The 14,494-nt window shown below is 39.0% G+C and overlaps 1 pseudogene; it reads left to right on the plus strand.

The window, feature by feature from the left end:
* The window catches only part of LOC131636328 (heat shock 70 kDa protein 18-like), an 86,641-nt pseudogene that overhangs the window by 31,127 nt on the left and 41,020 nt on the right, over positions 1-14,494 (plus strand).

The following is a 14,494-nucleotide window of genomic DNA, read 5'->3' on the forward strand; positions in this document are numbered from 1 at the left end:
CAGAATATTTTCTTGGTCTTGAAGTGAAATATCAGTCCAATGGCTCACTTATACTTACTCAAAGAAAGTATATCAAAGATCTCCTCAGCAGAGTTAACATGGAAGAAGCAAATGGAGTTGCAGCACCAATGTTCAGCCATTGCAAGCCAAGTAAATTTGGCACTGATGTCATGGCAGATCCACAGTTATACAGATCTATTATAGGGGCTCTACAATATGCTACACTTACCAGGCCTGGCATAGCCTATAGTGTGAATAAGGCTTGTCAGTTTATGGCTCAGCCTCTGGATTCTCATTGGAGCATGGTTAAAAGAATCTTAAGGTATCTAAGTGGCACTGCAACCTTGGGGCTTCTGCTTGCTCCTGCAGTGATCAATCAAGCTCTTTCTATTAGAGCTTATAGTGACTCTGATTGGGCCAATGACCCTGATGATAGGAGATCAACTTCTGGCTCTTGTATCTTTGTAGGCCCTAATCTCATATCCTGGAGCTCCAAGAAACAATCACTGGTGGCCAGATCAAGTGCTGAAGCTGAGTACAGAGCCTTAGCACACACTACCTCTGAATTGATCTGGCTCCAATCTTTACTTGCAGAATTGAAGGTACCATGCTTAGCTCCTACTCTCCTCTGTGACAATCTTAGTGCAGTGATGCTGAGCCATAATCCTGTCCTTCATGCACGCACCAAACATATAGAATTGGACATTCACTTTGTAAGGGAAAGGGTTGCAGCCAACAAACTAAAGATCCAACATGTGCCTGCCTCAGCTCAACTTGCAGATATCATGACAAAACCACTGCCATCTGCTGCATTCACAAGTCTTCGAAGCAAGCTCAAAGTTGTATCAATGCTACCTCCTTGATCTTGAGGGGGAGTATTAGAGTGTTATTCTGTATTGGGCCGGCCCATACTTGTTATTGGTCCTTTGCCTATAAGCTTTACTTTTATCTTATCCATTGCTACTGTTAGCTAGTATATATGTGGATAGCAGTGTAGCTTGTAATCTCTTGATGCAATTGTAACAGAATAACAGAAATTCAGTTGAATATATCATCTTCTTCATGCTATGAATTTGCAGAGCAAACATAGCTTTATCATTGTGACCAAAATTTACATGATATCAAAAAATTAAACCCCAAAACCGAGCAATAACTAATTGCCACTAGTTCAATTAATTTTACATCACACCGACTTTGTCAATTAAGTCCTCTCGAGCTTAACTTATAGTTGAATACGCAAGATATGAACTCACTTAACCAGCGATCTCCCCTAAACGGACTAATAAATAAAGTTCAATTAGATTGATTTAGTTGTGGAATTTTTAATTGTGTCTAAAACATCACACCTCACTTATATTAATAATGTAATTACAATAAACCTATTGAATGCTAAATTGATTGAATGCTTAATTTGTTCTCAATCAGCAAAATAGTACAGCTAAGGATATAAATATGCGACTAATTCTAACAATTTGCAAATGGAAAGTTAAGTCACACAAGGCATCTTGTCCATAGCATCAACCTCCAAAGCATTATGATGCCCTGCCTTTGACAATGAGACGGAGAGTTTCCTTTTTTTTTTTTTGAAATCAAGAAATATATTAAACTCAAAAACCGGATTACAAGAACTAACAATCCTTCAAAGAAAATTACATACCGATTGTTTTCTAGCTTAAGTAAAACAATGGGTTATTGCTAAACTCGTAGAAATTACAATTGGGATGAGTAATTTTCCCGATAAAAGACCACCTCCAGATAAGAGCTTTACAATTCCACACCACATCTCTAGAATTCCAAGATGTATCGTTAAACACAACATCATTCCTATGCAACCAAATACTCCAAATAATAGCTAGACAAATAACTCCTTCTTTTCCTCTTTTAACTTTCTTAACTCTACAAAAGGAACTCCAATACAAAAAACTCTCCTTAAAATCAAGGAAGTTAGTGTAACCCAATCCAATCCACTCCGACATTTCCATCCAAACAGTAGCGGTGTTACGGCAAAGCAAAAAGGAGTGTTGCAAAGACTCCGAAAAAATGTTACAAGTAACACAATCTAAGTTCGAAGAAGAATTAAGAATACCTCAATACAATAGAGCGTCTTTGGTAGGAACTTTTTTGAGGAAACTTCTCCAACCGAAAGCTTTAACCTTTAAAGGAACATCAACCTTCCATAAAGCTACAAAAGCGGAATCAAAGCAATTTTGCCGGACCAAACGGGATATAATTCCTACACAATAAATTGTAGCAAGACGAAACCGAAAAGACTCCATCGTCATGATCCCTCCAAACAGCCCCGTCCGGTTGGTTAACCGAGACGACAACATCATTCAAAAGCCGAGACAACTCCGACAAGCTAGCTGCCAGCACCGATGGGTAAGAGTCCGCGGCTGAAAAAACAGAACCGGGGGCTGCTGCCGCCCCGAAAACAGTAGGCAAAGATATGCCTAGATCACCCCAAAACCATCTCCCATCTATCCAACCTCCCATAGCTCCAATAGAGGCATCTTGCAAATGAGAATTGTTATATAGAAAAGGAAAGATATCCTTTAATATACCCTTTTCCAACCAATGAGCATGCCAAAAAGAAATTGAGTGGCCATTACCTACAAAAAAATTACAATTGTTAGCAAAAAAATCTTCCGGTATTATCACACCATGCAAAGAATTACCGGGAGAATATGAATTTTACGCCAAAAATAAACCAGAATCACAAGTGGAAGATCAGTAATCACAAGACGTCTGATTTTTCTTAAGCTAGCATTAAAATAAAAGGATCTTTGGCATAATTATTTTCTTTTTTCAATTACTCCATTCAAGTCCAAACATATACCTGCAGAGATAAAATAAAATTAACCGCATCGAAGAACTGTTTTGTTTCCATTGCTTTCCCAATAGTCTCAAATGACTAGTTTGCTAATAAAATGGCCGCCTAAAAATACCATAGAGAAAAGAAATGTGGTTAGTGTGATACTTAAAAGCTTCAGAATTAGGGTTCTCCAACCAACAACAAGTCATGTTTAGTACCTGTATATGTTTTACAAGTAGTGTAAATACCTTATTAACTGGACCAAGACATATATAGTTAGTGTTTTGATCCTCGTAGTGAATATGTTTCATAACATGATTTAGCAAGATTGAGTAGGTCTAATGCATGAGAAGAGGTTCAGCAAGATTGTCAAGAAAAGGCCATAAAATATTTTGTATGATTAGAGATGGATGATACAAATTTTCTTTAGCACATAGGTATTTAGCATGGTGCCAATCAAGTAAATGATAAGGAAGGGTATAAAGTTATTTTCTAAGAGATAAAACAATGCCACTGAAAGGTCCGAGACCTTGGGTATCTCTATGAGTGCGCTTGGAGAACATCATCAAGTAGGCTTAAAAGGCTTCAGGCAGTTGACCACCTTCGTCTTGAGGGGTTAAGTAGGTTAATCTTGTCCTCTCAACCGTTTTAGCCTCATCGTCTTCATCAAATATTCCTTTCTTGGGCAAGATAGTCTCGAAGGTGGCATTCCACCACAGTTGCAGGAGCAAAAAGGGTCCAGCAAAGATTAAAGAAGTCCTAGCTTCATAGGCCCTCAGAAGATCAGCGGATTTTCCAAGACACTCATAAAGATACCCAAGGATCATCTGGCTTAAGTCCAATTTCCTGTAAGAATTTAATTGATTTGCCATATCCAGGTACCTCTTCGCCACCTGTAGAGATCTCGAGCAGAAGACACACCGCGAAAGCTAAAGCGCCAAGAAAGCAATGTTCTCTTCGTCAGGAACATCATCACTATCCTTGTTATGATGTTTCATAGTGAAAATGGTATAAGTGGCTTTGCTCTCGCCAAATTTGATAGTATCAGTATCCATATAGTTGGGATCGAAATCCTCTCCCAATGGACGAAGCTCAATGATGGCAGCCACGTCGAAGAGAGTATGAGTAACCATTCCACATGGGAGATGGAAATTGTTGTGAGTCGCGTCCCAGAAATATAACGACGCTACCAACATGGGTTGGTTATACTCTAATCCAGTTTTCGATAACTGGTTCAAATCAGAAATCCCTAATTCTTTCCAGAATTGGGCCTTTTTCGATTCAACTTTTTCTAACAAAGAGTAGTACGGTTCGGGGTCCTTTGCTAAAGGAATCGATCTAAATACCTTAAGGGTATTGGTCATATACTCTAATCGGATTGTTTTTTGAGCAATAGAAGTTCCTGTCAAAGACCCAGCTGAGTCTTTTCCTACGTTCTCAACAAAAAGGAGTTTGCCCTTATTGTCTTGTTTTTTTTTACTAACTAAAGGCCTAGTCTTATGATAAGCAGGAAAAAACTCAGAATGTAGATGTGCATTAAGACCAAGAAGCGGACCCATAAAAGCATGCACTTCACCAGAAACTTCAAAAGGAATGATTACCTGAGAAGCATAGATTTTGTGTTTCTCTTCCAAGTAAGGGGGTTCGGGGATATACTCATGATTCCCAACCAATACAGGTTTTTGAATCTTCAGAACTGGTTGATAAGCTTCTCCGGCTTCCATCTATGTGATTTGTTGGTCATTGGAAGCCATTGTTGATCAAGTTGTTTTGAAGGAGATGAAGAAATTGGAAATGGGTTTGTTCAGAGGGAGACAAGAGGGAAAATTGTGCAGAAAAATGAGAAGAAAAGTTCTGAAACTAGCGAGAATCACTATTTAAAGAGTTGAAGTGTAGCACCTTCACATTTCTAATAATTTTGTGATTAAAATTAATGGGGCACTGTTGGATGGAGATTTCGTTTGGAGTAAATATTCTTTGAAGGATTAGAGTTCGAAGAAGAATGGTTTCTAATGACCATTTCTGGGAATAAAAATGGCTACTGATGGCCATGATTCGAGGATGTTGTTTAAAGTTGAAATAAAGATAATGGGAATTGGAGCTAATTCGAAGTGAATTGTCTTTAAGACTTAAGCGTTTTTGCGAAATACGAAGGGTACTGAAGCTTGACGTGTTTTCGTAGCATTCTCGGTTCTGATCATGTTGCCACGTATCGAAAGAGGATTCAGGCGGGAGGATTTGAATTTCGAAATAGTCTGTGTAACCAAATAAGGACAGATGGCGCCCCAGGAATTCGAAGCGTATGCATGTGAGCAACGTGGCATTTCATTAGTGTAGGACCGTTAGGGTCGAAATTAGTATAAATAAGGGTCTTAATGTTAGGTTTCCGGGTGTTCATTTTGTACAAATCACTCACAAATTACTCAAGTATCAAGCGTTAAGAGAACGAGTTCGCTGAGAAATGTACGTATGACACTACCATCTTAAATACATTTGTATTCATCTTTATGCAAGTATCTTTTCAATATTTTTCTATCTTTCGTTACATTACAGTCATTTACATTCCTGCAATTTTATCTTTCGTTTTAACTTACTTCGAAGCATTTACTTTCTACAATTTACATTCTTGTATTCTAAGTCTCTTGCAAGTTTATCTTTACTCCATATTTCGCCAGAGTTATATTTACGTGTATAACAAGGTGATTGTCAGTCTTTACATTTTGTCTATTTATTTATTATATCGAAGACCAAATAATCAACCAATATGAACCAATTCATCACAAATGACAAACTTTTTGACTATGTCCTAGGATCAATCTAGTCGATCCTGCGAATAACCAAAGTATATATTCTATAGTTTAGAAGACTAGCGGTTGTTTACCGGAAATCACCGTAAACAGGCACGTGTTAAAAGGTGATTGACTCTTCAGGCGGTTACGCAGTTAATAGCCCCACTCCTAGTTTTAAGAGGTAATGATTAACATAGTGGCGCACGTATTGAGAAGACGTTTGAAAAGAAACATCAGAATTATTATGACGTCATTTGAATTCTCAGGAAATCAAAGGTTTCAAAGTGTCGAAATCTAAAGTATCAAGAAATTCCTATTTCTGCTTACCTTTCGAAATAGACATTTATTGGGGGCAATTTGTTAGCTGAAGATTTCGACAACTAAATATTCTAAAATGAGCTGTGTGCTTCGAGGAAGAATGGCTCTATAAGGCTGTTTTGGAGTTTCTTTGCGATTGAAGTTTCTCCTAAGTCGAATCAAGGCATGGGTTATAACATCTCTGAAGTCGAAAGTTCGAAAAGACTTAAGATATTTCGAGATATTTCTGAATGATACATGTTGGCAAAGTCGCGTTGTTTCAAACTTCAGAACTTCGAGCGCGAATGTTTTGAATTTCAAAGTGATTTATTTGGTTCGAAAGACACGTGGAAGCATCTGAAAATCATAGCGCATGCAAAGAGACAACATGGCGTTTTATTAGCGTAAGACCGTTAGGGTTGAATTACTATAAATAAGGATCTTAGTGGTAGGATTCAAAAGGGTGTTCATTTTATACAAATCACTCAAAAAATCACTCAAGTACCAAGAGAAAGAGAAAGAGTTTCATTGAGAATGTACGTGTAACACCGTTTCTGTAACATCCTTCTAAACCCCGCGGCAATTTCAATAATTAATCAGAGTAAAAACATATGCACAAGGGTGCCACAATTATTCAAAACAATTAAATCAACTAAGATCAAAGTCATGCTTTATTAGGAAACGGTTCACCAAAACATAATCATGTTTATCACAGCGGAATACTAAACATCATCAAATACAACCAAATGGAATCATATTTCAACATCAAATAAAATGGATAAGTTCATAAAAACTTCTACAACTATCGTTCCCCAGTGTTACAGATCAGAGCATGACCGACACGACCCAACATAAACGGATAAACTCTATGAGTCATCCTCACCAAGCACTAATGCCGCTACTCCTCAATCTGAAAATGACAACATGTAAGGGTGAGTCTCATTCTCAATTAGTAAATATTATGCAATTCATAAGCAACAAGCATCATAATATACCGTTCACCCAATTATACATATTCAGATTCACATCCATTATTAATTCACACAATAATAGATTACAACACATACTACAGAAATCCATACAATCATATTATGACAAAAATGCATATGACACAACTGACACTATGCATGTGGTACCAATAAACCGTGGAATCAATCCACCTAACCGATCTATGCCTCATCGAGATACGGCCCACCGACACAATTTCCACACAATGGGAAATATGTCCACCAACGATCCAAACCTCACCGGGATCCAACATCAATGCACATGAATGAATGAAACACATATAACATACTTAAAACACACCGAATCACGATGAACAACTCATCTCAACACCACATCACTGAATAAGTATGTACATGTTTTCAACATCATTCAAATAGTCATGCATCCATCACAATCATAATAACAAATCACACCAATTCATCATCACATCAAACACATTGTCACACCTATCTCATATGCACACAATTGTTCAATTCTTATCAAGTAATTAAATCGAGTTTTAAAGAAATAAGGTCGGATAATACCAATATTCGTCGTTCATCATATAAAACATTTAATTACTTGCACAACGCCCAAAACGGCACTAAGAAATGATACACGGATCAAAAGATATGTTATTTTGAAGTTTGGAAAAATTCACACACAGCAAGATTCGCTCAGCGGAGCAAGGCAGAAGAGAAACCCTTCCAACCCCCGCTCAGCGGACCTCAAGCGACGTCAAACAGAAGCGAACTACGTTGGGACCTCCGCTCAGCGGACCCCCCTCCGCTCAGCGGGCCTGCGATTTCAGCAAACCCCAAGTCTGCGACAGACCCTGCGATTTCACTCCCCTTTCACCCAAAAACGATTCCAGACATCACATACAGGCATACAATCATCATATATTCAATTACACACCACAAAAACATCATTTAACGCATTATTAACCAAATAGTTCACACAATCATCATCAATTCAATCCAAATTAGAACACCCTAACCTAACAATCCCAATGTCTAATTGAATCAAACCATACATCAATCTACCTATCACCTAAGATCACATAAGAGATACTAAAAGGAAGAGTCCCCCCTTACCTCGATGAATCTCTTGAATGCTCTCCTTCCGGTTTCACGTTCTTGCTCCTTTCTCTTCTCTTCTTTTCACGTGTTCTTCTTTTCTCCCCAAATGGTTCCCTTTTTCTTATTTTATGAAAAATAAAATAAAATAAAATATCACAACTTAGTAAAAGGCCTAACCAATATAACACTCCTCTTTTACTAACACCACACCATAAGCCCAATATCTCATATTCCATCATTTTCCAATTAAGTCCAATTTAAAATTCTAAAATTCCAATTATTTAATTTAAATCCAAATTAAATTAATAAACTGAAATTATGGGTGTTACAACTCTCCCCCACTAAAAGAGTTTTCGTCCTCGAAAACATACCTTAGACGAAAAGTTCCGGGTAAGAGTCCTTCATATGGCTCTCTAACTCCCATGTAACATTTCCACCGGCTGGTCCTCCCCAAACCACTTTCACCGTTGCTATATCTTTACCTCGCAACTGCTTCACTTTACGATCTTTAATCCTCATAGGTAACGTCTCTACAGTCAGATTATCTCGCACCTGTATATCATCTACCTGAATCTCATGAGACGGATCTGCAATGTATTTCCTCAACTGAGATACGTGGAACACATCATGCAAATTAGCGAGTGCAGGCGGTAAAGCAACCTGATAAGCAACCTTCCCAATCTTCTTAGTAATCTGAAATGGACCAATGAAACGCGGAGTTAACTTCTTCGACCTCAAGGCTCTCCCAATACCAGTCATCGGAGTAACTCGCATGAATACATGATCTCCTTCCTGAAATTCAATATCCTTGCTTCTCTTGTCATGGTAACTCTTCTGACGACTCTGAGAAGCTCTCATCTTTTCCTGAATCATCTTGATCTTTTCTGTAGTTTGTTGCACAATCTCCGGTCCAACCACCGTGTTTTCTCCAGATTCGTACCAACACAAAGGTGTTCTACATCTCCTACCATACAATGCTTCAAACGGAGCCATACCAATACTCGAATGATAACTATTGTTGTAGGTAAACTCAACTAAAGGTAAATAACTATCCCAAGCACCACCTTTCTCTAATACACAAGCTCGTAGCAAATCCTCTAACGATTGAATCGTCCTCTCCGTCTGACCATCTGTCTGCGGATGATAAGCAGAACTCAACCTCAACTTAGAACCCAAGGCTTCTTGCAATCCTGTCCAGAACTTAGAAGTAAATCTCGGATCTCTATCCGACACAATACTAGCCGGAACACCATGCAAACTCACTATCTTCTCAACATACAACTGAGCCAGCTTCTCCATCGGATAATCCATTCTTATTGAAATAAAAAGAGCAGATTTCGTCAACCGATCTACAATAACCCAGATAGAATCACAATTCTTACTCGTTCTAGGTAAACCAGATACAAAGTCCATAAAAATTCCATCCCACTTCCAGTCCGGAACAAACAACGGTTCCATCAATCCAGACGGTTTCTGATGCTCAATTTTCGACTTCTGACAAATTAGGCAAGCATAAACAAACTCAGCAATTTCCTTCTTCATTCCAGGCCACCAAAATAATTTCTTCAAATCATGATACATCTTAGTAGCACCAGGATGAATGCTCAATCCACTCCGGTGTCCTTCTTCCAGAATACTCTTTCTGATCTCAGCAACATCGGGTACACACACTCGGTCTCCAAACCTTATGACACCATTCTCGTCAATTCGGAATTCACCTCCTCGACCTTGGTTAATCAATGTAAACTTGTCTACCAAGCCAACGTCAGATTTCTGTCCGTTTCTAATTTCCTCAAGGATACTATTAGTCAACTTTAACATCCCCAACTTGACGCTATTAGAAGTACTTTCGCATACCAAACTCAAATCTCGGAATTGCTCAATTAAATCCAATTCTCGCACCATTAGCATAGACATATGAAATGACTTCCTGCTCAATGCATCAGCAACAACATTTGCTTTACCATGATGGTAATTCAACCCGAAATCATAATCCTTCAGAAATTCTAACCATCTTCTCTGCCTCATATTGAGTTCTTTCTGATCGAAGAGATACTTCAGACTCTTATGATCGCTGAGTACCTCAAATCGAGAACCATAGAGATAATGTCTCCACAACTTCAACACAAACACAACAGCCGCCAATTCCAAATCATGAGTTGGATAATTCTTCTCATAAATTTTCAACTGTCTTGAAGCATAGGCCACTACCTGCTTATCTTGCATCAAAACACCACCTAAACCCATCAGTGAAGCATCACAGTACACGTTAAAAGACTTCGCTGGATTAGGCAAAATTAAGATCGGAGCACTTGTCAATCTTTTCTTCAACTCTTGAAAACCTTTTTCACATTCTGAATCCCATACAAATACTTGTCCTTTTCTTGTTAACTTAGTCATTGGTAATGCCAACTTCAAAAATCCTTCAATGAACTTTCTATAGTAACCTGCCAGACCAAGAAAACTACGAATCTCTGAAGCATTCTTCGGCGTCTCCCACTGAGATACTGCTTCTACCTTCATAGGATCCACTGCGATACCGTTCTTCGAAATTACATGGCCAAGAAAACTTACTTCCTTCAACCAGAATTCACATTTAGACAATTTCGCATACAACTTCTTCTCTTTCAATAACTCCAATACCACTCTTAGATGCTCTGCATGTTCTTCATCACTCTTCGAGTAAATTAGAATGTCGTCAATGAACACTACCACGAACTTGTCAAGATACGGGTGAAATATCCTGTTCATATACTCCATGAAAACACCAGGTGCATTAGTAACACCAAATGGCATAACAGAATATTCATAATGTCCATACCTCGTTCGGAATGCCGTCTTCTGAATATCTTCTGCCTTCACACGAATTTGGTGATATCCAGACCTCAGATCAATCTTGCTAAACACACAAGCTCCAACCAACTGGTCCATCAAATCATCAATCCTCGGCAAAGGATATCGATTTTTGATTGTCACTTTGTTCAGTTGTCTATAATCAACACACAGCCTCATTGAACCTTCTTTCTTCTTAACTAACAGTACCGGCGCACCCCACGGTGACACACTAGGACGAATAAACTTCTTTTCCAACAATTCTTCTAACTGTTTCTTCAGTTCAGCCAATTCCGATGCCGACATGCGATACGGTGCCATCGACACACGACTAGTTCCAGGAATCAATTCTATAGCAAACTCCACTTCTCTTTCAGGTGGCAACTCACTAACATCTTCTGGAAACACTTCTGGAAACACTTCTGGATATTCATTCACTACCCGTAGCTCACCAGTATTATCGCCCCCTGTCACCTCCATCGAAGAACACAACATAAATACCACCGCTCCATCATTGACAGCTAAATTCATCTGTTTGACTGACATAGTCAAATCCTCAACACTAACCTCTTCAGGAAAGATAACCGTCTTCGTAAAACAATTGATATGAACTCGGTTAAATTGCAACCAGTTCATCCCTAAAATGACGTCAAGTCCTTCAAGAGGAAGGCATACTAAATCCATTCCAAACTTTCTACCAAATATGTCAACAGGACAGTTCAAACAAGCAGAAGAAGTAGTTACTGAACCCGACGCAGGAGTGTCAATAATCATACTTCCATGAATAACAGATATTTCTAATCCCAATCGTTTAGCACAATCCATTGAAATGAACGAATGAGTCGCTCCAGTATCTATAATAGCAACTAAAGGTGTGTCATGGATAAAACACATACCTTTAATTAGACGATCTTCTGGAGTAGTCTCTGGCCCAGACAAGGCAAAGACTTTTCCACCAACCTGATCCTTCTTCGGTTTAGTGCAGTGCGGACTGATGTGACCCTCTTCGCCGCAATTATAGCAAGTCACAATCTTCATCCTACAATCTGAAGCAATATGACCCGCCTTACCACACTTGAAGCATTTCTTCTCTCCACCCTTGCACTCATTCCTTCTATGCCCAGTCTCTCCACAGTTGTAGCACCTAACGGGAGCACCAGAATCTCCCCACTAGGTCTCTTCCAATCCCCAACTCTAGGATTTCCTCTACCATATGGCTTACCTCTATCCATAGGCTTCTTACCTTTCTTGTCAACCAACTCGCGATAGTGAGATGACTTCAGCTTAAGGTTATCCTCTTCGAAGATCCTAATACAGTCCACCAAATCGACAAATCGCCGAATTCTCTGGTACCTAATTCCTTGCTTGATCTCATCACGAAGACCATTCTCGAACTTGATGCACTTTGAGAATTCACTAGCCTCGTCATTGTTGTAGTGAACGTAGTACTTCGCCAACTCGACAAATTTCGAAGCATACTCTGGTACCGTCATATTACCCTGAGTCAGCTCCAAAAATTCAATCTCTTTCCTGCCTCGAACGTCTTCAGGAAAATACCTCCTCAGAAACTCCCTCTTGAACACAGCCCGGGAGATAGCTACACCATCAGCATCCAATTCAGCCCTGGTAGCCATCCACCAGTCATCAGCTTCTTCGGACAACATATGAGTACCATACCTCACTTTCAGGTTCTCAGCACAATCGATGACTCTGAAAATCCTCTCGATCTCCTTAAGCCATTTCTGAGCACCTTCAGGATCATGTGTGCCCTTGAACAATGGAGGATTGTTCCGCTAAAAACTGTTCAGCTGTCTGTCAGCACCAATACCAGCTCCATTGACATTCCCTCCCAGTACCCCAGCAATCATACCCAGAGCCTCAGCAATTGCATCGTCATTTCTTCCTCCTCTTCCGGCCATTGTTCTGCTAAATATCAAACAATATTCATTAGAACAAGAAGTATCAATAGTGTCAACCTTACACTATTCGCATACGAGGGATTAACTGACACTGAGACTCTGACTCAAACGACCGACTATGCTCTGATACCACTATTGTAACACCCTTCTAAACCCCGCGGCAATTTCAATAATTAATCAGAGTAAAAACATATGCACAAGGGTGCCACAATTATTCAAAACAATTAAATCAACTAAGGCCAAAGTCATGCTTTATTAGGAAACGGTTCACCAAAACATAATCATGTTTATCACAGCGGAATACTAAACATCATCAAATACAACCAAATGGAATCATATTTCAACATCAAATAAAATGGATAAGTTCATAAAAACTTCTACAACTATCGTTCCCCAGTGTTACAGATCAGAGCATGACCGACACGACCCAACATAAACGGATAAACTCTATGAGTCATCCTCACCAAGCACTAATGCTGCTACTCCTCAATCTGAAAATGACAACATGTAAGGGTGAGTCTCATTCTCAATTAGTAAATATTATGCAATTCATAAGCAACAAGCATCATAGTATACCGTTCACCCAATTATACATATTCAGATTCACATCCATTATTAATTCACACAATAATAGATTACAACACATACTACAGAAATCCATACAATCATATTATGACAAAAATGCATATGACTCAACTGACACTATGCATGTGGTACCAATAAACCGTGGAATCAATCCACCTAACCGATCTACGCCTCATCGAGATACGGCCCACCGACACAATTTCCACACAATGGGAAATATGTCCACCAACGATCCAAACCTCACCGGGATCCAACATCAATGCACATGAATGAATGAAACACATATAACATACTTAAAACACACCGAATCACGATGAACAACTCATCTCAACACCACATCACCGAATAAGTATGTACATGTTTTCAACATCATTCAAATAGTCATGCATCCATCACAATCATAATAACAAATCACACCAATTCATCATCACATCAAACACATTGTCACACCTATCTCATATGCACACAATTGTTCAATTCTTATCAAGTAATTAAATTGAGTTTTAAAGAAATAAGGTCGGATAATACCAATATTCGTCGTTCATCATATAAAACATTTAATTACTTGCACAACGCCCAAAACGGCACTAAGAAATGATACACGGATCAAAAGATTCGTTATATTGAAGTTTGGAAAAATTCACACACAACAAGATTCGCTCAGCGGAGCAAGGCAGAAGCGAAACCCTTCCAACCCCCGCTCAGCGGACCTCAAGCGACGTCAAACAGAAGCGAACTACGTTGGGACCTCCGCTCAGCGGGCCTGCGATTTCAGCAAACCCCAAGTCTGCGACAGACCCTACGATTTCACTCCCCTTTCACCCAAAAACGATTCCAGACATCACATACAGGCATACAATCATCATATATTCAATTACACACCACAAAAACATCATTTAACGCATTATTAACCAAATAGTTCACACAATCATCATCAATTCAATCCAAATTAGAACACCCTAACCTAACAATCCCAATGTCTAATTGAATCAAACCATACATCAATCTACCTATCACCTAAGATCACATAAGAGATACTAAAAGGAAGAGTCCCCCCTTACCTCGATGAATCTCTTGAATGCTCTCCTTCCGGTTTCACGTTCTTGCCCCTTTCTCTTCTCTTCTTTTCACGTGTTCTTCTTTTCTCCCCAAATGGTTCCCTTTTTCTTATTTTATGAAAAATAAAATAAA

This window comes from Vicia villosa, unplaced genomic scaffold (assembly GCF_029867415.1).
Source record: "Vicia villosa cultivar HV-30 ecotype Madison, WI unplaced genomic scaffold, Vvil1.0 ctg.001698F_1_1, whole genome shotgun sequence".
Taxonomy (NCBI): Eukaryota; Viridiplantae; Streptophyta; class Magnoliopsida; order Fabales; family Fabaceae; genus Vicia; species Vicia villosa.